The sequence below is a fragment of the Anomaloglossus baeobatrachus genome, chromosome 12 (assembly GCF_048569485.1).
Source record: "Anomaloglossus baeobatrachus isolate aAnoBae1 chromosome 12, aAnoBae1.hap1, whole genome shotgun sequence".
Lineage (NCBI taxonomy): Eukaryota > Metazoa > Chordata > Amphibia > Anura > Aromobatidae > Anomaloglossus > Anomaloglossus baeobatrachus.
Window position 1 is genome coordinate 112,759,124 of NC_134364.1, and position 22,498 is coordinate 112,781,621.

The 22,498-nt window shown below is 45.4% G+C and overlaps 1 protein-coding gene across 1 annotated transcript in view; it reads right to left on the reverse strand.

The window, feature by feature from the left end:
- The window catches only part of FUT8 (fucosyltransferase 8), a 251,645-nt gene extending 229,604 nt beyond the window's left edge, over nt 1-22,041 (reverse strand). The window contains exon 1 of the mRNA XM_075330812.1: nt 21,879-22,041. The gene's annotated coding sequence lies outside the window, so the exon portion shown is untranslated. The remainder of the gene's footprint in view (nt 1-21,878) is intronic.
- Nucleotides 22,042-22,498: the final 457 nt, after the last annotated feature.

The following is a 22,498-nucleotide window of genomic DNA, read 5'->3' on the forward strand; positions in this document are numbered from 1 at the left end:
TGATCGACTGTGTACATTATTTATATCAGGCAGATGTAATAACTATCAGTAAGGCCTCTGGGTGTCTGACTCCACCGATCCTATATAAAGTAGTGAACAACCCCTTTAGAGGACTTGTCTGCTCTCCGGAGGCTTGTATCCCCAACATCCTGAAGATTCTCTGCACGGCATAATTTCTCTAGTATTGCTGGTAAAAATATACGAATAAATAGACAATTGGGTGTTACAAATTGGAGGTGTGTCCCAGCACATTAACACTGCCCAATCAGTGCTGATACACGCCCCTGCCCTAACACTGCCCAATTAGTGTGGATAGTGTCAGTTTAGGACATGCCCCTTCAGACTAACACTGCCCAATTAGTGCTGATAGTGTCAGTCTAGGCAGTGTTAGTGTGCAGGGGCGTGTCCTAAACTGACACTATCCACACTGATTAGGCAGTGTTAGGATAGAGGCGTGTCCATCACTACTGATTGTGCAGGGGCGTGTCCTAATCAGTACTGATGGACACGCCCCTACCCTGTCTAATCAGTGCTGATAGTGTCAGTCTAGGACATGCCCCTGCATACTAACACTGCCCAATCAGTGCTGATGGACACGCCCCTGCCCAAACACTGTCCACTCAGTACTGATAACGTCAATCTGTAAGGACATGCCACTTTGCCAAGGGGAATGTTTACACACGTTTCTAGGAGAAATAACAGAGGAACGGCACAAAGTGGAGTTATAGGAAATTCCCCAGAATTATTATATCCTGGTGAAAAAAAAACGACATGGCCGTGGCTCCCCTCTCCCCACTGAGAACACATGCATGCTTAGCTGAGGAGGAGTGTGCACGAATACTGGAGAGGGGGCTGCAGTTTTCAGCGGTTTCATTTTTGCAGTGGAAGTACCAGAAATAACATTAATTGGAGACAATCAGCAAGGAAAGGAGCAAATTGCTTCTCCTCCACTGTAAAGAAATCAATACAGATCCAGCCTAAGCTATAGTTTAGAAAAATACCAGAATCTGAGTATTTGCTCAGTAGTAGAATATAAAAAGAAAAGCTGTGATATCAGCCCACCTCATTCTTTACTTCGCTATATATTATTGTTAATGATAACTTAACCGTTTATTGCCTACACGGGCACAGCACAAAGCATAGATACAGGTGTGGCTGTGCTTGGTACTGTGCCTGTGTAAATGATCACATCTGTGTCTCAGGGGTGCTGTGGCTTCTTCTGATCATTAAGTGACCTAAGGCTGTCAATTGTTATATACTATTGACTCCTTAGGGGAAAGGTTTGACTTTTAGCAAAAAAAAAATAAATTCTTAAAGTAGTGTTTTATTAAAAATCCTAACTTCTATATGCTCTATCACAGCTCATATCAGACTACAGAATGAGTTAACAGTAAACTATTCAGTGAGCTTGTTTGATGTCAAACTCTAACTCTTCCTTTAAATTCTTCTTAAGGGATGGTGTGAAGATTCAAAATTACGCTTCATCCATGGGATGGGGGATTACGTTAATCTGGGGGTGCGATTGCCATGGTCCCCAGCGTTTTAGAGAATCGACGCACTGTCGCTACATTCCTAAAGGGAGCACCAAACATTGCCAAGCACTATACTCGGATGATCGTCAGCACTTCCATTAGAATGGAATAGTTATTATAGACGTCCGCTCCATTATTAGTTTTCGAGATGGCTGAAGGTATGACAGCCATTGCCCTGTGGATAACTTTTAAGGAGGACCTGTCACTTGCCAAAATACATTTCTTTTTAAACTGGTCTAAACGCCGCTGTTCTCCTGATTCCGGCGCAGTTTTTCTTTTCTTCCTGCGCCTCTCCGTTCCAGAGATATGGCCTTCTTCTCCCTGTATATAAATCTACTCTCAGACAAGTGGGTGTGTTTATGAAAGTGTGATCACACCTCCTTGGCTAACAGATTTATACACAGAAAAAGGGCCATATCTCCGGAACGGTAAGGCGTGGGAACAAAAGAAAAATCACATCGGATTCAGGAGAACGGCGGCGTTCACACCGGGATAAAAATATATATTTATGGGAAGAGAAAAATTTGAGATGTAAACCATATCCTGAACAGCAGCATAATAGAAAATACTACGATAGCACAACCTCGCGAAAAATGTAAATGATGGCTCTAGAAAGGGTTAGATGAAAACAGATAAAAAAATAATCTGTTTGGTTAAGGGGTTAAGTATTATTACATATCTCAAGTAGCGTAAAGCGCTCTTACCACTACGAGATGCCGGTTCACCTCCGGCTCACAGGACATTAAATGAGGAGTTATGAATAGATTTCTCATAAACATGAAAGGCGCAGTCGCTTTATTACAGATGAGTCATGTATAAACCCATGTCACATCGGCACAGCACAATGCAAATAGCACAATAATCCTCCTCATAGGCAAATGCTTTATTTCACAAGTGCTGCTGGCCCTTTCTGGTCACCTGCACATGGTGTTCGGAAAAACGTGGGGGGGGGGGGGGGGGGGACAACAAAAAAAAAAATAAAATAAAAAAAAAAAAAAAAAAAAGGAGAAAAAAAAGTGCTAGTGCAGAAATAAATGCCGCAATTGGAAAAATCTGCGCTGCCTTAAAGCTGCAACATCGTGCAATAGATTTCTTCCTGTAATTCATACTCTGCTTAAATCATACGGCTTTAGTACATAGCACCCTTAAGTGTTAACTGATAAAATATATTGTCCTCCTGCTCACGTCTTGGGTTAAATATTAACACTTGTTGAGCTGATGAATATGACGCTGGCCTAAGGTGAACCCAAAAACATGCTAAGATAATATAGAAGGGTATCATGACAGGTTTTTTTTTATTTTTTTTTTTTTTTTTTTTTTTTTTAAGCAATTAGTTTTTTTGGACAAGTTTTTTCTGCTTCCGTTGACAGCATGACTAAGGATTTTTTTTTATTCATTTTTTAAGCAATTTTTGTTTTTAGGGCTTTTTTTTTTTCTTCTGTTGACATTAAGGGGGAGCTTTTTTGTTTTCTTGAGCGGCGCTATTTTCCCACATGATGTACCGAAAAACTGGAGAAAAAATATGCCAAATTAAAAAACGTGATTCAGAGTTTGTTTTACTAATTTTAACTAGTTTAAAAAAAAAAAATAAATAAAAACAGCAGTGCAAGTTACATATGACTGGAGGATCTAAGCTAAGAACCTAAGGAAAGGTCACCAATATATTGCCCGTACCACAATGAAGGCAATGGCTAAAATTCCAAGAGAAAACCATTAAAAAAAAAAAAAACAACAAAAAAACTTAATACAGGCGCGCAAGGATTGACTCATTAAAGCGTATTTTATATATAAAAAAAATATAGAAATATAAAAAAAATTATATATATATATATATATATATATATATATATATATATATTATTTTTTTATTTATTTAATTTTTTACATTTTCTTAAGGTAATTAAAAAGATATAGGTAGCCCAAAATATCAGTTAAATAAACATTTCCTCATACAGGGAAAAAAATAGTTGAATATAAAAAAAAAATAAAGTAATAACTTCATGACAATGAGTAAAAAAAAAAAAAAATCCTTAAGGGGTCATTTCCGATCTTCCTTGATTAATGTTGTTGTATAGATCTTGTAAAGACAATCACTTTTGCAATTTACTGCTTCTTAAAATTTGCAGCCGTTCTTGAGATATTAACACTTATCTTTTGCTTACAGCTGGTTGCCCAGGAGACTGACCACCGCTGCTGTTGTAAGCACTGTGTAGAAGCTGGCCAGGATTATGTGGTAATGGCACACTCCTTGCTAGCTTTAAAGCAGTGCTTACGAGTTTAATAGGAAACAGCTTGCAAGCACACTGTGCACGTTCGGCTTTGTGGCAGCGGTGGTCGGTCTCCAAGGCTGTGCATGTTTCCTGTTTGGCAGCGGTGGTCGGTCTCCAAGGCAGTGAGCTGTAAACTAAAAGTGTGAATATCTCAAAAACGGCTGAAAATTTTAACAAGCAGTAAAGGGCAAAACTGCTTGAATTTACAAGTACTATCCAAAAATACCCATTTTAAAAAAAGTTGGGAAAACCTCTTTAAATTTGGATACCCGCATTATAAAAGATGATAAAAGTTACCTGATACTCTAAAATAGTTAACAGAATTGTGATTGCAGCTCCGAATTACATTATAGGCTGTAATTGTGCAATGGATTCATAAAAATGCCAAAAATTGTATCTGTAAAGCCCTGCATGTTTACATGTAATAGCTCAACACCTCCATATACAGCCGTATTGGCATACCCTACATTCTCATTTCTTTTTTTTTACAATTCTGCATTTAGGTCATAGGTGATCATTTTATTTCCTTTATCGCTCAGCAACAAACGAGAAAAAATGATCTATCTATACATAATAGATAGCAAAATTTTAAGGGTAACTTTTCAAAAATAAGAAACTTTGTAATACATCGTATGAGAGAAATCTGCTTATTTGTCTCCTTGGACTGATTTTTCATTCCCAAAATTCTGAACTGTAGGGTAAAATCTAATTTTCCGTGATCAAATATTCCCATTAAGTAGCTAGGGAGTGACAGTTGCTGCTCGTAAAGTTCTATGGAATATTTGCAGTAGAATGTCTCTAAGCTCCTCCCCTCTCCATAAAATTCTAAAAGCACCAACTGCCATATCCAATCAGTAATGGGATAATCGGTCTTCAATAAACACAGAGCCCATAAACTGAGAGGTTAAAGTTAATACAAGCGGAAAAAGTAATTTTTTCTGATAAAGATATTACAGTTTCTTAGCTTCATGTTTACTCTTTATTCATGAAATACAAAATAAAATAGTTCTTTAAAAGATAATATTTTTGTTAATTTGCTTCTTTTATTTCCTTCCCGTTTACAGCTCTGTTGCCCATTGCGCTAGCTCTGGGGTTTCCATGGTTCCCATTCTGCGCATTCTGTCATGTGACCTCCCGGAATGTGCTGTATATATGAGACTTATCCAGCATTTAAAGACTGATCCAGATTATATTAGGGGTAAGGGGGCAAAAGTAACTTTTGTGGGATTTGTTGACTTTTGCTTTAAATTCTTTAGAATATTGCATAAAATTGATACATTTTACGCAAAATCAATAATGATTCTTTGTCCTTAACCATTTTAGGACAAAAGGTTGCAGAGCATACATGGAATCCCTCCAGAAATGGGAGTAGGGGGTTATTTGGGAACTTTTAGGGGAAAACATTTAGAGACTTTTTAAAAAGTTACAATTGATGAATTCACTAAAAACATTCGGAACCCAAAACCCTCGCCCACAAGGATAAGAACAAGGCCGACTGCAGTAATGGTTTGTAAAAGCCAAACCTCAACCACAATGACAAACCTAACAATACGCTGACCACACAGAAAGTAAAAAATTAAATTAGGCACAGAATACACAAAAAAAAAAAAAAAAAAAAAGGCCACAAATAGGCTAAATGTAAGAAGTGTAGAGCAAGTAAAATAAGCCGTCTTCATGGCATGCTTATTGTTCGTGCAGCATGGTTTCAGCAAGCACTCCGCAGGGAGCACTATAAAACAATGACAGCCACCATTACACAATGGCTATTGATTCAGAATGACTGCCTAATAAATCTGTAGAGGAGCCAAGAAGAATGGGACAAGAAAAAAAAAAACCCCAAATAGCAGCAGTAACACCACCGCAGCAACGCCAACAGCATCACCACCAGCACCACACATCCCCACCACCAGCAGCAATGCCAACAGCATCACCAAAGCATTGACAGCAGCAGCACCAGCATCACCAGCAGTACAACACAACCACCAGCACCAGCAGTACAACACCACCAGCAGTACAACACAACCACCACCAGCAGTACAATACAACCAGCACCAGCATAATACAACCAGCACCAGCATAATACAACCAGCACCAGCAGTACACCACCAGTAGTACAAAACAACCACCAGTAGTACAAAACAACCACCAGCACCAGCAGTACAACACAACCAGCACCAGCAGTACAATACAACCAGCACCAGCAGTACAATACTACAAGCACCAGCAGTACAACACTACCACCAGCACAATACAACTAGCACCAGCACAATACAACTAGCACCAGCAGTACAACACAACCAGCACCAGCAGTACAACACCACCACCAGCACAATACAACCAGCACCAGCAGTACAACACTACCAGCAGTACAACACTACCAGCAGTACAACACTACCAGCAGTACAACACTACCAGCAGTACAACACTACCAGCAGTACAACACTACCAGCAGTACAACACTACCAGCAGTACAACACTACCAGCAGTACAACACTACCAGCAGTACAACACTACCAGCAGTACAACACTACCAGCAGTACAACACTACCACCAGCACAATACAACCAGCACCAGCAACACAACACAGCCACCAGCACCAGCAGTAAAACACAACCAGCACCAGCAGTAAAACACAACCAGCACCAGCAGTAAAACACAACCAGCACCAGCAGTACAACACAACAAGCACCAGCAGTACAACACAACCAGCACCAGCAACACAACACAACCAGCACCAGCAACACAACACAACCAGCAACACAACACAACCAGCAACAACCACAACAACAAACAACAGCAGCAATACCAAAGCATTGACAGCAGCAACAACCAAACACCACAACCACCAGCAGCACCACCAGCATCAATACCAGCAGCAAAATAACCAGCACCACCAGCACCACAACAAAGCAGCAACGCACACAGCAGCATCACTAAAGCATCGACAACAGCAGCAACACCAACAACACAACCTGCACAAGCAACACCACCAGCAGCACCACTAGCACCAGCAACACCACCACCAGCAGCACCACGACGACAACAGCAGCACCACCAAAGCATCAACACAACCAGCACCAACAGCAGCATTACCACCAACACAACCAGCAGTACAACAACCAGTACCACCAGCAACAAAACCACCAGCACCAGTAGCAACAACACCACCAGCAGCGACACCACAACCAACACCACCACCAGCAGCAACGACACCACAAGCAACACCACCACCAGCAGCAACGACGACAACAACAGCACCACCAAAGCATCAACACAACCACCACCAACAGCACCAGCAACACCACCACCAGCAACACCACAAAACTAAAGCCTTTGGTAAATCATATTAAATTCGTGAAAAAATCCAATAGGCCAGACAACCTCCTTCACTGAAGATAGTTGCTGGCTTAGCAGCTCTTTCCTGACTGTCATACATATGAATGCTCCACTGATGGAGTGTGTGCTTCTGGCAGTGGTTTACCTTCTCTAAAGACGAAGATCAGGGAATGGGGGGGGGGGGGGTGAAACCCTTCCCCTTACAGAGAGTACTGGTCCAGCCTATGTTGAGTGTTCCCCATATGATCAGTGGGTTTTGCCAATTTTCCCCTATTGTGTATGGTGACTAACCTAATTCTCTGTAGATGTCAGATATCGGAGGACATCGGGATTGGACATATTGGATTTTAACCTACCTGATCCTCTCTCCAAAGCCAAGGCAGGAGAGGAGGGGTTGTGCTCCAGGGTATATCAGAGAGTAGCTCTTGAAGTATATAAAACTTTATCTACTGGAATATGTCAGAGACTATAAAGGAAATATTCTCATTATGACGTCCGTGCACACACAGTGCATGAGCCGCTGTGCAGTGGATGCTACACCCTGGTGCTATACACCGCCATGTACTGCTATGGTTGGGGGAGGTAGAAGGGTTTTGTTTTTTATCTGAGAACATAAACCTAGATGCTGCGGTCCACACCCTGACTACACGGCAAGACTGAATAGCCAGAGCTGCGGGCTGTGACAGGAGGACACACAATGCCCCCAGCTGTAGCATTCACGTCATATATAGAAGCATCGCCCTGACCCCATTTTATCCTGCAGACTCCCTGAAGTTCACACAATGAGCCAACATGAAAGCCGGCACAAAGACATTCCTCTCTAAAGAAGACCTTTCAATGGATTTTTTTCAAGAGAATCTGTCAGCAGGTTTTCATGTAATCTGAGAGCAGCATAATGTAGAGACCCTGATTCCAACAATTACTAAGCTGTGAGTTGCTATTTCAATACAATCAGTATTTTAGCAACAGGAGATTATCAATATAGGACTAGATGTCTTGTGCCTCCAAGTCCAGCTTTTTTTTTTACCTCTATACCCCCAGGGCAAATGCCAAACATTAATTAGTTCATTCCTCATGGATCATACCCTTCAAGTGTACAAATACCCTCGAGTCAACATGGGGTGGGGGAGAGGGGGTGATGTGGACTGTATGGGGGGGCTGTATGATAAGTAATAGGGCATACAGATTGCATATTGGCAGTGCGGGGAGATCAAGAGCATTCATTACTAGGCTCTGCTCACTCATCACTCCATACTCGCCATGTGTATAGGGGACAATGGCCTGGAAGGAGATACACTGAATGATTGCAGGGCGCAGCAGGAGAAGCCTTCAGCCCAGAGGCTCTGGCTTATGTCTGCTGCTGAATAATGGAAGTGACTACTTGGTTTAGGAAGTGAAGGAGGAAGTGGGATTATCAGAGTCATCTGCAGCGCCACACGTCCTTTACACCACAGTCATTACAGAGAACGAAAACAGGAGAGGACGAGGAAAGGCGTTATCTGTCCTCCACCGACCTGTACAGCGGGCACTGACCTCCTGACATTCCCCAAACCCAGACTGCCATCAGAAGAGTGTGATCCATCACTGCAAACAACACCTTTCCTTCAGAGTCCAGGGATGGCGACCGCGCAACCCCGGCCCTGCGCCTGGCGACGACGCAACCCCGGCCCTGCGCCTGGCGACGACGCAACCCCGGCCCTGCGCCTGGCGACGACGCAACCCCGGCCCTGCGCCTGGCGACGACGCAACCCCGGCCCTGCGCCTGGCGACGACGCAACCCCGGCCCTGCGCCTGGCGACGACGCAACCCCGGCCCTGCGCCTGGCGACGACGCAACCCCGGCCCTGCGCCTGGCGACGACGCAACCCCGGCCCTGCGCCTGGCGACGACGCAACCCCGGCCCTGCGCCTGGCGACGACGCAACCCCGGCCCTGCGCCTGGCGACGACGCAACCCCGGCCCTGCGCCTGGCGACGACGCAACCCCGGCCCTGCGCCTGGCGACGACGCAACCCCGGCCCTGCGCCTGGCGACGACGCAACCCCGGCCCTGCGCCTGGCGAAGGCACAATCCCCGGCCCTGCGCCTGGCGAAGGCACAATCCCCGGCCCTGCCCCTGGCAACGGCACAACCTCGGCCCTCTGCCTGGCGACGACACAACCCCGGCCCTGCACCTGGCGACGGCACAACCTCGGCCCTGTGCCTGGCGATGACACAACCCCGGCCCTGCGCCTGGCGACGGCACAACCTCGGCCCTGTGCCTGGCGATGACACAACCCCGGCCCTGCGCCTGGCGACGGCACAACCTCGGCCCTGTGCCTGGCGAGTTTGGGATATACTGTATATACTTGAGTATAAGCAGACCCGAGTTTGAGCCAAGGCCCCTATTTTACCACAAAAACTGGGAAACCTTATTGACTCGAGTATAAGCCTAGGGTGGGAAATGCAGCAGCTACTGGTAAATTTCAAAAATAAGAATAGATATCAATAAAATGTAATGTGCCCATAATGTCCCCTGTAGTAATGTGCCCTATCCTTGTCACCCCTTGTAGTAATGTACCCCATCCTTGTCACCCCTTGTAGTAATGTACCCCATCCTTGTCCCCCTTGTAGTAATGTACCCATCCTTGTCCCCCTTGTCATGTGCCCCGTCCTTGTCCCCCTTGTAGTAATGTACCCATCCTTTTCCCATTGTAGTAATGTACCCATCCTTGTCCCCCTTGTAGTAATGTACCCATCCTTGTCCCCCTTGTAGTAATGTACCCATCCTTGTCCCCCTTGTAGTAATGTACCCATCCTTGTCCCCCTTGTAGTAATGTACCCCATCCTTGTCCCCCTTGTAGTAATGTACCCATCCTTGTCCCCCTTGTAGTCATGTACCCATCCTTTTCCCATTGTAGTAATGTACCCATCCTTGTCCCCCTTGTAGTAATGTACCCATCCTTGTCCCCCTTGTAGTAATGTACCCATTCTTGTCCCCCTTGTAGTCATGTGCCCCATCCTTGTCCCCCTTGTAGTAATGTACCCATCCTTGTCCCCCTTGTAGTCATGTACCCATCCTTTTCCCATTGTAGTCATGTGCCCAGTCCTTGTCCCCCTTGTAGTAATGTACCCATTCTTGTCCCCCTTGTAGTAATGTACCCATCCTTGTCCCCCTTGTAGTCATGTACCCATCCTTTTCCCATTGTAGTCATGTGCCCAGTCCTTGTCCCCCTTGTAGTCATGTACCCATCCTTGTCCCCCTTGTAGTCATGTACCCATCCTTTTCCCATTGTAGTAATGTGCCTCTCCTTGTCCCCCTTGTAGTCATGTACCCATCCTTTTCCCATTGTAGTCATGAGCACCATCCTTGTCACCCCTTCTAGTAATGTACCCATCCTTGTCACCCCTTCTAGTAATGTGCCCATCCTTGTCACCCTTCCTTGGGCCCTCTAGTAATGTGCCTCTCCTTGTCCCCCTTGTAGTCATGTGCCCATCTGTGTCCCCCTTCCTTGGGCCCTCTAGTAATGTGCCCATTGCTTAGTAATGTCCCCTGCTGTAATGTTCCCATCCTTTAGTAATGTCCTCCTACCGGTCCCCTTCTTGTTCCCTATTATGCCGTTGTTCAAACACACACACACATTTTTCTCACCTGTCCTCCATTCCCGCGGTGTCCTCAGCTGCTTCTTTCAGACCGCAGACACATAGCCCTTTTGATGATCTCATCCGGTGCACGGAGCCGCCGCTGCATACTGCCATCATGGCTTTACTGCAGTTGAATGCTTTACAGCGGCGGTGGTAAAGCTCTGCTGTAAAGCGCTAACAGCAGCAGCGGCTCCGTGCACCGGCACGTGATCATCAAGGGGTCCTCCTTGCGGATCACAGGCCCATAGACCCCCTTCATGATCACGTCCAATACACAGGGCCGCCTCTGCTGTCAGCGCTTTACAGGAGTTGGGTTGAAGGCTTTGCGGCACCGGCATTGCCACTGCCGCCATAAAGCATTCAACTGCAGTAAAGACATGATGGCAGCCTGCAGCAGCGGCTCCATGCACTGGACGAGATCATGGACGGGTCTATGGGCCTGTGGTCTGCAAGAAGCAGCTGATGACACCGCAGAACGGAGGACAGGTGAGAATTCACTGACAAGCAGAGTCTTGGAGACAGGGAGGGCTTATAAATAACCTAATTATATGCCGTTTAAGACGACACCCGCCATATAAGACTACCTCCGACTTGAAAAGATTTTCAGGGGTTAAAAAGTCATCTTATACGCCGAAAAAAGCGTCCACTTAAGTTTGTCCATTTAGTGCATACGTCGTCCTGTATAGGAAAAAATATATACAAAATAAAAAACAAGAATAGAAAAATAAATTAAAAAAATAGAAAATATAGAAGTAAAATAAAAAATAAAAATTTGTAAAAAGAAATTCAATAAAAAAAAAAAAATTTAAGTACCGGTATATAAAAATAGAAAATTAAAAAAAAAAAAAAAATAGAAAAAACTAATCTAAGGTTAAATAAAAATCTAAAAATAATTAGCAAAAAAGAATCAAAATAAAAAACCACTAAAGTATATAAAAATAGAAAATGTAATAAAAAATTAGAAAATCTAATATAAGGTTAAATAAAACAATCTAAAATTAGTAAAAAAAGAAAAAACAAAATTACAATATATAAAAATAGAAAATGTAATTAAAAAAATAAAAGGGTAAATAAAAAAAATCAAAATAAAAAAGTAAAAAATACAAAATAAAAACATTAAAATATATAAAAAAATATAAAATTGAATAAAAAAAAAAAGTAAAAAAAAAATAAAATAAAAGGCAAAATAAAAACAATTTAAAAATAAAGGTATAGGTCCTAATTTGCACCATATCCTGTAGAATTTCGCAGGTCATCAGATGCCGCTCTCTAGGAAAGCTTTCTGCCTACATTGTCCCGGAATTACAAGCCGTGCGATTATTTAACACTATTATAACAATGAGCCCTAAATGCCGGCTCCGCTTCAACAGAAAGGAGCTAAGAGAGCAAATAAATCCGCTGTAAACAGCTGGCGGTGTCAGCGTGGCGGTTGTATGTAACACGTCCAATTATGTCATCTTTCGGGAGAAATTGACAAACTCAAACTATTTTCTCCTGTAAACGGCAAGAAACCCGTTCCCTTTTCTTCAGGTTGGATTCCTGTGATTTTGCTCTTCTGCCTCCTCGGCTGTCAGTCACCCTGAGCTATTATATTAACACAGGGGTTTGCGGCACGCTTTAGAGCAGACGCTGCAGCCCCCCTCTGGCGGTATAAGGGGCAAGCAGCGAAGCAAGAAGAGATCTGTGCGGCGGCGTTCAGGGAAAAATACTTCTTTTCTGTATGGGAAGGCTGTGACTGAGAAGCCATGAAAAATAGATATTCATGTCACTCTCCAGCAGGGTAGGGGTTAGCAGTCTAGTACAGAGCAATATAGGGTGTTGGATGGCGGGTTTTTTTAACAATGTCATGTATCTTTGGCTGCACATCATTTTTCTAATTGGATTTCATTAAACATTTTGCACCGTTTGTTGTCTATAGCTTGTGTTGCAGATTGAGGCAACTGAGAACGTGTTAGTGAGCTCGTTCTGACGGGAGACATGAATATAAATGTATTTCCATGGGGGGGGGGGTCCCCACATAGCTTCTCATGAGCCAGATCAGACACCCCATCTCTTTCCATGCTAATTAAATGTGTTTACGACTACCGGTAACTAGGTTTGACTTAACAGTGTTAAATGTCAATGTTTAATATCCTACTTATGGATGCCATTAGTTTTTTTTGTTGTTGTTTTACTTAATTGCATGCATGTTTGGCTGAAAATTGTTGGGTTTTATTAAGGATTTTTCAGCGTCTGCCTTCTATAGTTGCTGTTCTTTATTGGTGAATTCAAAATGAGTTAACTGAGAAACGGTTAGTGAGCTTGTTCTGATGGGAGAGTTTACCATCACCTTCCTTCTTCTGGGCTCCACTTTGCTGATTAATAATAATATTTATTCATTTATATAGCGCTATTGATTCCACAGCGCTTTACATACATCAGGAACGCTGTCCCCATTGGGGCTCACAATCTAGAGTCCCTATCTATATGTCTTTGGAGTGTGGGAGGAAACTGGAGTACCCGGAGGAAACCCACGCAAACACGGGGAGAACATACAAACTCCTTACAGATAGTGTCCTTGGTATGATTTGAACCCAGGACCCCAGAACTGCAAGACTGCAGTGCTAACCACTGAGCCACAAGACTGCAGTGCTAACCACTGAGCCACCACAAAACTGCAGTGCTAACCACCGAGCCACCGCAAGACTGCAGTGCTAACCACTGAGCCACCACAAAACTGCAGTGCTAACCACTGAGCCACCACAAGACTACAGTGCTAACCACTGAGCCACCACAAGACTGCAGTGCTAACCACCAAGCCACCACAAGACTGCAGTGCTAACCACCGAGCCACCACAAAACTGCAGTGCTAACCACCGAGCCACCGTGCCGCCCTAACGAACACAAAATTCAGCTCAACTTTCATGTGATCATAAATCAGCAAAGAGATAAGGTTAAACTCTTGTCAAACTCACTAATAGGTTCTCAGTTGACTCCTTCTGCAGCTAGCTTTAGGCTATGTGCGCATGTGTGCGCTCTGCACCGCACCTAAAAGGTGCGCTTCAGAGCGCAGCTGAAAAGCTCCGTACTGAAGCGCATGGTGCCGGCAGAGAACGTGCGCTCTGCATGCTGCCTCTCCCTATAGACAGCATGCAAACCGCACGGAAGAAGTGACATGTCACTTCTTAGAACGCAGCGATTCGGGCAGCAGCCGAATCGCTGCGTTCTAATAAGCCACGTGCGCACGGCTCCTAAGGCTATGTGCCCACGCTGCGGAAAATGCGCAGATTTTGGCGCAGATTTCTCGCGGAAAAGCCACGGATTTTCCGAAAATCTGCAGCAGCGGCACTTCCAAGCCATTTCAATGGCATTTTGGAAATGCTGTGTCCATGCTGCAGATGTTTCCGCGGCGGATTTGCCGCGGATTTTGATCCGGAAAAATCTGCAGCATGTCAATTATTGTTGTGGATTTTGATCCGAATTTTGGCTATAGAATTGGGGAAAAAAAAAAAAAAAATCCGCATCAAAATCCGCGTCAATTCCGCGGTAAAGAAAAGGTGCGGATTTGCCGCGAAAGTCGCGGATTTTCATGCAGAAAAATCCGCAGCAACATTCTACCGTGGACACATAGCCTTAATGAACATCAATTACAAAAATGATTTTCAGACATTTAAGTAAAACTAATTGCTCCCAACGGCATAAATATGTTAAAAATTCTGACATGCCCCTCTGTACTATCACACTAAGGCTATGTGTCCACGGGAGAATGTATCTGCGGATTTTTCTGCATCAAAATCCGCAGCTTTCCCGCAAAATCCACACCTTTTCATAGGTGCGGATTTACCGCGGAATTGACGCGGATTTGATGCGGATTTGGGTGCGGATTTTTTTTTACCAATTTTAAAGCCAAATCCGGAACAAAATCCGCAACAATAATTGACATGTTGCAGATTTTTCCAGACGAAAATCCGCACGATTTCCGCTGCGGAAAAATCCGCAGCGTAGACACAGCATTTCCCAAATGCCATAGAAATGGCTGGGGAGTAGCTGTGCTGCAGATTTTCGGGAAATCCGCGGCTTTTCCACGAGAAATCCGCGGCAAAATCCGCGCATTTTCCGCAGCGTGGGCACATAGCCTTAGGCTAATTTCACACATCAGTTTTTTGCATCAGGCACAATCCGGCGTGTGCCTGATGCAACGTATCCGGCGCAGAATATCCAAAAACTGATGCGCCTGATCCTTTTTTTGACGGTTCCAATATACCTGATCCATCAAAAAACGGATCCGGCGCATCCGTTTTTGCATCCTTTTCGGCCATTTTTTTTGCTGGATCCGTTTTTTTTTCAATACATTTGAGCATGCTGTTTACAAAAACGGATCCGGTGGCCACATCTGTTTTTTACCGCATTACGCCAGATCCGGCGTCCATAGGCTTCCATTGTAAATCACGCCGGATCCGACGCGATGCGTTTTTTTTTTTGCCGGACAAAAAAATGTTACAAGATACGTTCCCTCCGGCCGCCGCTTTAGACAATTATGATGGATCCGGCAAAAGCCGGATGCAACGCAAGGCCATCAGGCACAATCCGGCGCTAATACAAATCAATGGAGATAAAGCGGATCCGTTTTACCCGTTTTTTTCCGGATTGTGCCTGATGGAAAAAAAAACTGGTGTGTGAAATTAGCCTTAACCAAAAAAACACTTAACTAGATGCTTTACGTTTATGTTCCTCTCTTCCGTCAGACAGAGCTCGCTAACAGATTCTCAGTTAACTCATTCTGTAGCCAAAGACTGCAATTTTTTTTATGAAACCTCAATTACAAGATTAGTCCCAAAAAAAAATATTAAAAAAATAAAAATAAAACTGTATTTAAAGACGTTGTAAAGCTTTAGGGTCAAATTTAGGTATTTGGGGGGGAAGGGGAATTGCTATTGGGTTTCTTTGCAAATTAGTATTAAGGCAAACTGAAATATTGTGGCTGTCCAAGCAATACAGTTTTATGGCCTATTTAACAATATAATAATAATAAAAATAATAATAATAAAAATAATAATAAAAATAATAATAATAAAAATAATAATGATAAAAATAATGATAAAAATAATAATAATAATAATAATAATAATAATAATAATAAAAAGATAATAATAATAAAAGAATTTCGCAAAATACAGCCATTATTAATTAGATCTTGATCCTGAAGAGGCTGGTGTACTTTCTCACAAATCCAATTTTAAAATTTCCTTTTTGAAATCTTCCTGTCTATTAAACTGTTAGACTCTTAAAATGCTCAGGGATAATACAGTCATTCTAATATGAATTTTCTTAGTAAGTACACCAGCCTCTTTGGGTCTAAAAAAAAAACAAAAAAACTTTTAGGTAAGCTGTGTAATTCTTTACTTCTCCTCTGGGGGCGCTGGTGTAGAAGTGAACACTGCCAGCTTCATTGACAAAGTACAGCTGATTATTCGGGGGGGGTGAAGGCTGGGTCTTGTTTGATCACCCAGGGTTGTAATTCCAATGAAATGGCTCTAAGGAGAAATAAGTGACCACAGCATGTCCCTCATTGGGAACCCAGTAATCAGTATGATCTGCTGGGAAGATTGCAACAAGTGCTCAGTTTTATAACAGCGCCTCCGCAGGCAAAATGAAGTACTGCAACTTAAGGTCCTCCAGAGACTTTTTTTAAAAAAAAAACTGAACTCCCTTCAAAATGTTTGATGTGAATCACTTTTTAAGCCAGAAAACTGAAGTTATTATTGTAAATAAGTGAGTCGCTGATGTTTGCACCATTTGGCTTTTACGGTACTTGTTTGCCTGCACACACAACTTTGATGTGGTCAGAAAACAGCTGAGAACAAAAAGAGGTTACAAATTCTTCAGACTAACAGGCTCAATAGCAAACTACCCCAACGAGCTCACTGATAGATACTAGGTTGACTCTAAAATGCAACAAAGAAGCTATAGAAGGCAAACTGGGCACAATTTTTAATGAAACCCAATTGGACAAATTATTTTTAGCCCCAATTTCATGCATTCAAGGAAGCAAAATAAACGTTCAACAATTCCTTCATTGAATCGATGTTAAGCATCTTTGTTATTGCTACAGAGGAGGATGCTGGACGGCTCCGGCACCACTAATTCCAGGGCGAAACAATGGAGCATCGACGGAAATATATCCTGAGGAATGTTGGCACCTATCAACGTCAGACGACTCCAGGCCCTGCCAACACAAAAATGACGTGCACGAGCAAATCGAGCCGAAGAAAGCTGCGCCGTGTCTGACAGCCTCGTCACGGACAGGACCGAGCAGGGTCACAACATCTGCCAGCGTCAGCGCCACAGACCCAGCCGGCCATACAGCTAATATAAAAAAAGGAGAAGCTGCAAAGATCACAGAGCTAAGGAAAGAGCGGCGGGCACAAGTCTGGCTGCATGCCAATACAATATGGATGATAGACTATGTCCAAAATCGAGCATCACCCCAACTAGAGAAGGGGACGGGCTGACTGCACATTAAACGACAAGACAGCCCCCTTCACTCTCTGCATCTGCCAAAACGGACAAAAGGGCTGGTCAAATGGGCATCGAAAAGCCAAGCCAGCCCCCTTCTACCTGTGCCTCAGCCAAGATGCAGAATAGGGCTGGCCAAGTGTGCATCAAAAAGCCAAGCCAGCCCCCTTCTACCTGTGCCTCAGCCAAGACAGGAAAGGGCTGGCCAAGTGTGCATCAAAAAGGCAAGCCAGCCCCCTTCTACCTGTGCCTCAGCCAAGATGTAGAATAGGGCTGACCCAAGTGCACATCAAAAAGCCAAGCCAGCCCCTTCTACCTGTGCCTGAGCCAAGACAGGAAAGGGCTGGCCAAGTGTGCATCAAAAAGGCAAGCCAGTCCCCCATTCTGCCTGGCCTCAGCCAAGACATTGTAAAGGGCTGGCCCAAGTGTGCATCAAAAAGCCAAGCCAGTCCCCTTCTGCCTGTGCCTCAGCCAAGATGTAGAATAGGGCTGGCCAAGTGTGCATCAAAAAGCCAAGCCAGCCCCCCCCCCCCCCCCCTTCTGCCTGGCCTCAGCCAAGACATTGTAAAAGGCTGGCCAAGTGTGCATGGAAAACAAAAGCCAGTCCCTTTCTGCCTGTGCCTCAGCCAAGACATAGTGAAGGGTTGGCCAACTGGACATAGAAAAGCTAAGCCAGTCCCCTTCTACTTGTGCCTCTGCTAAGCCAGGGAAGGGGATGGGCTCACGGTGCCTCAGCCAAGACAGGGAAGGGGATGGGCTGATAGTGCCTCAGCCAAGACAGGGAAGGGGATGGGCTGATAGTGCCTCAGCCAAGACAGGGAAGGGGATGGGCTGACAGAACGTCAAATGGCAAGACTGCCCCTTTTGTCCATCAGCCAGGACAGAAGGGGCTGGCTGACTGCATCTCAAAAGCCAAGCCATCTCCTTCTGTGTTGTGTGCACCAGATAAAAAGTAAGTTGGCTTGGCTTAGTTACCTGTGCAATTAGCCAGCCCCCTTCGTTCACAGCCCTAATGACTTGCAGACACCAGGAACTTATCTGTCAAACACAGACAGGCCGAACCCCGGATGACACAGGTAACTGAAGATCGGGGCACCTTTCAACAATAAAAAAAAAAATGGATTAGCTTTTTATAGACTTAAGTACAAGCAAAAGTTGTTTTTTTTTTTTTTTTTTTTAAGTGTAAAGAGTTATTCCAAAAAATAAAGTTTATTATCCTCGTCCATAGGGGTCAACTTGCTGATCGTTGAGCATCCGACAAAGCCTGAGAGCGAAGATCTTAATTACAGAGGATTGGGACTTAAGGCCGCGTTACACGCTACGATTTATCTCGATATGTCGGTGGGGTCACGGTTTTCGTGACGCACTTCCGTCGTCGTTGCGTGTGACACCTACGTGCGACTCAGAACAATCGTAAAACTAGTGAAAATCGTTGATCGTTGACACGTCGTTCATTTTCAAAATATTGTTCGTCGTTTGGATCGCAGCAGACATATTGCTCCGTGTGACACCCTGCCAACGACCAACATCGTTACTGCGTCCATCACCAGCGACGCGGGCGTGTCGTTACGAGCAATGCTCCACGCCTGCTCCGCTATGATTGGTGTCCACACGACCACCTTGATCAAACAATATGTCGCTGAACGATGTAGCGTCGTTTGTGAGATGTGTATGTGTGACCGCTACAAAACGACCTATGAGCGACCTCGGCAAATCGTAACAACGATCTGGGCGTGTCACATCGTTAACGAGATCGCTGTGTGTAAAGCGGCCTTTACAGTGCCGTATTGGGTGGAACAGAGGTCCTTCACTCCAGTCCTTGTCTATTGGACAGTCCCATAGAGAATGAATAAAGTGGAGGTTGAGCCCAGTTTTTCGGAATGTTAGACGTCGCCCCTTAATACCCAGCAAGTACCCCAAGCTACAAATACTTCCCCTATGCAACCAGTTTTGCAATTTATTTATTTATTTGGGGGGGGGGAGCAAATTGGGATAGCAAAAGAAAGTGTTCACGCAATGATAAGTACTTCCATGCACTATTGATCGGCAGCCAGTCTTCCTCTAAAATGTTGGGGTAGCATAGTACAGAAGTCTGAATGGGTCTGAAAAAGCCAGGCTTTACAATTAACCCCTTATTTCTAAATTTTCAATCCGGGGCGCCCATCTACCGGCCGTCACTGCAGGAATCAGAGCAGATAGCGAGGAGTGAGGAGGAACAGTATCCATGTGTGACATTACAAGAGAAGCAAACAATGGTAAATATTGACTAAACAAAGGCAAAACATGAAACATTGTATCCGGGGCTCACCGGGAGCAGCATCAGCCTGCGCTGGACCAGAGGAGCCGGCTGCAGCCCTGACCAATCACCGGGGGACGGGCGCTGCACCCTACAGCCAAGAGGGGCGCAGCCCTGCCCAATCACCGGGGTGACGGGCGCTGCACCCTACAGCCAAGAGGGGCGCAGCCCTGCCGAATCACCGGGGTGACGAGCGCTGCACCCTACAGCCAAGAGGGGTGCAGCCCTGCCCAATCACCGGGGTGACGGGCGCTGCACCCTACAGCCAAGAGGGGCTCAGCCCTGCCGAACCACCGGGGTGACGGGCGCTGCACCCTACAGCCAAGAGGGGCTCAGCCCTGCCAAATCACCGGGGGACGGATGCTGCACCCTACAGCCAAGAGGGGCGCAGCCCTGCCCAATCACTGGGGTGACAGGCGAGGCATTCTACAGCCAAGAGGGGCGCAGCCCTGCCCAATCACCGGGGTGACGGGCGCTGCACCCTACAGCCAAGAGGGGCGCAGCCCTGCCGAATCACCGGGGTGACGGGCGCTGCACCCTACAGACAAGAGGGGCGCAGGTTCGGAAATATGACCCCCAGAAAGCAAGTGTGATGTGCGGAGCAACTGTATACCAGAGTACAGCATGTACACACACTACAAATCACTGGCAGCTATAAGTATCCCCCTGCCCATAATGGCAGACCAGACCCCATTAAAACGATAGCAGATCATACCCCACAAAAAAGACAATGGTGGACAAGACCCCCCCCCCCAATAAAAAGATGGCGGACAAGACCCCCCCCCAATAAAAAGATGGCGGACAAGACCCCCCCAATAAAAAGATGGCGGACAAGACCCCCCCAATAAAAAGATGGCGGACAAGACCCCCCCCCCAATAAAAAGATGGTGGACAAGACCCCCCCCAATAAAAAGATGGTGGACAAGACCCCCCCCCCCAATAAAAAGATGGTGGTCAAGACCCCCCCCCCCAATAAAAAGATGGTGGACAAGACCCCCCCCCCAATAAAAAGATGGTGGACAAGACCCCCCCCCAATAAAAAGATGGTGGACAAGACCCCCCCCCAATAAAAAGATGGTGGACAAGACCCCCCCCCCAATAAAAAGATGGTGGACAAGACCCCCCTCCAATAAAAAGATGGTGGACAAGACCCCCCCCCCAATAAAAAGATGGTGGACAAGACCCCCCTCCAATAAAAAGATGGTGGACAAGACCCCCCCCCCAATAAAAAGATGGTGGACAAGACCCCCCCCCAATAAAAAGATGGTGGACAAGACCCCCCCCCAATAAAAATATGGTGGACAAGACCCCCCCCCAATAAAAAGATGGCGGACAAGACCCCCCCCCAATAAAAAGATGGCGGACAAGACCCCCCCAATAAAAAGATGGTGGACAAGACCCCCCCCAATAAAAAGATGGCGGACAAGACCCCCCCCAATAAAAAGATGGCGGACAAGACCCCCCCAATAAAAAGATGGCGGACAAGACCCCCCCAATAAAAAGATGGCGGACAAGACCCCCCCCAATAAAAAGATGGCGGACAAGCCCCCCAATAAAAAGATGGCAGACCAGACACCTACCAAAATGATGGTGGACAAGACCCCCATCAAAATAAAGGCCCCTGGTCAGAACAACCCTGTACAAGGCACACAGAATCTGGCATGTTTTCTAGAAATGGCGCCATTTTTTCACATACGTGATCACAGTGCGGTATCAGGTCGAAACGTCAACCGCTTACGGGGGAAAAATGGCGCCAGACAATAGAGGGGTGGAGAAGTCCGGCAGGACCAGTCACCTGACCGCACGGACAGAGCCAACACCGCCACCGCTGAGGCAGCGACAGGTGATTCATGGGTGAGATGTATAGACGCGCACCATATATACTGTGTATACTGTATATATCTATGTATGTGTATACATATCAGGTGTGTGTGTATATTATATATATATATATATATATATATATATATATACACACCGTATATATTACACATACTGTATGTATACATACATATATATATATATATATATATATATGTATGTATACACACACATTATATACATATATACACACAGTATACTGAGCTATATACAGTATACACCTACATAGCGGCGCACAGACATGCACATACGTATACATATATATATATTTAAATATATACACACACATAGTATACTGAGCTATACACAGTATACACGTACATAGCGGCGCACAGGCAGACATACATATATATACTCCCCGCACATGCAGACAGTGCCATCCCCGCACACACCGGGCACAGCGCTGACAGCTCCGCACATCTCCCGCCGCCCTGTCCCGGGCCCCTACCGTGCGGCCGGTGTCCTCGGTGCGGGCTCCTCCGTGCAGCCGCTGAGCCTCCGCCCTGTGCCCGGCGCCTCCGGGTGGTGAGCGGAGCGGCACTAGCACCGGGGAGAGGAGGAGGAGGAGGGAGCGGGCGGGGAGAGGATACAAGGCGCATGCGCACAGGGCTGTGCGATCAACGGGGGCGACAGGAGGCGGCGATACGGATGGGCGGGGGGGACAAATTCAGCAGAAACTGTCTGCGACACCCCCTGAGCCAGAGCCAGTGCCACAGCCACGGGGTGCACGGGACATGACAGCAGGGGGCGCTACAGCAGCTTTTCCACACTTGGCACCATTATTCTTCCTACATACGTGCATTTTTGGCTACTAATCATTTTGGCAATTGGGTGTCATTTCTCGTTTACCTCCTATAGCTCCGGTGACACTGCCGGCTGCAGAATGAGTAGACTGGGGATCAGTCAGTGAGCTCAGTGACTGCTTTTTATGTATCTCAGCCTTTTTCAGCTGACTTCTCACCACAATCCACATCGAAATGGAATATGCCTGGACACAAGCCAAACGGTGCAAGATTATTAATTAAACCCAATTGCAAAAATTAGTTTTGGCCCCAAATACACATATTT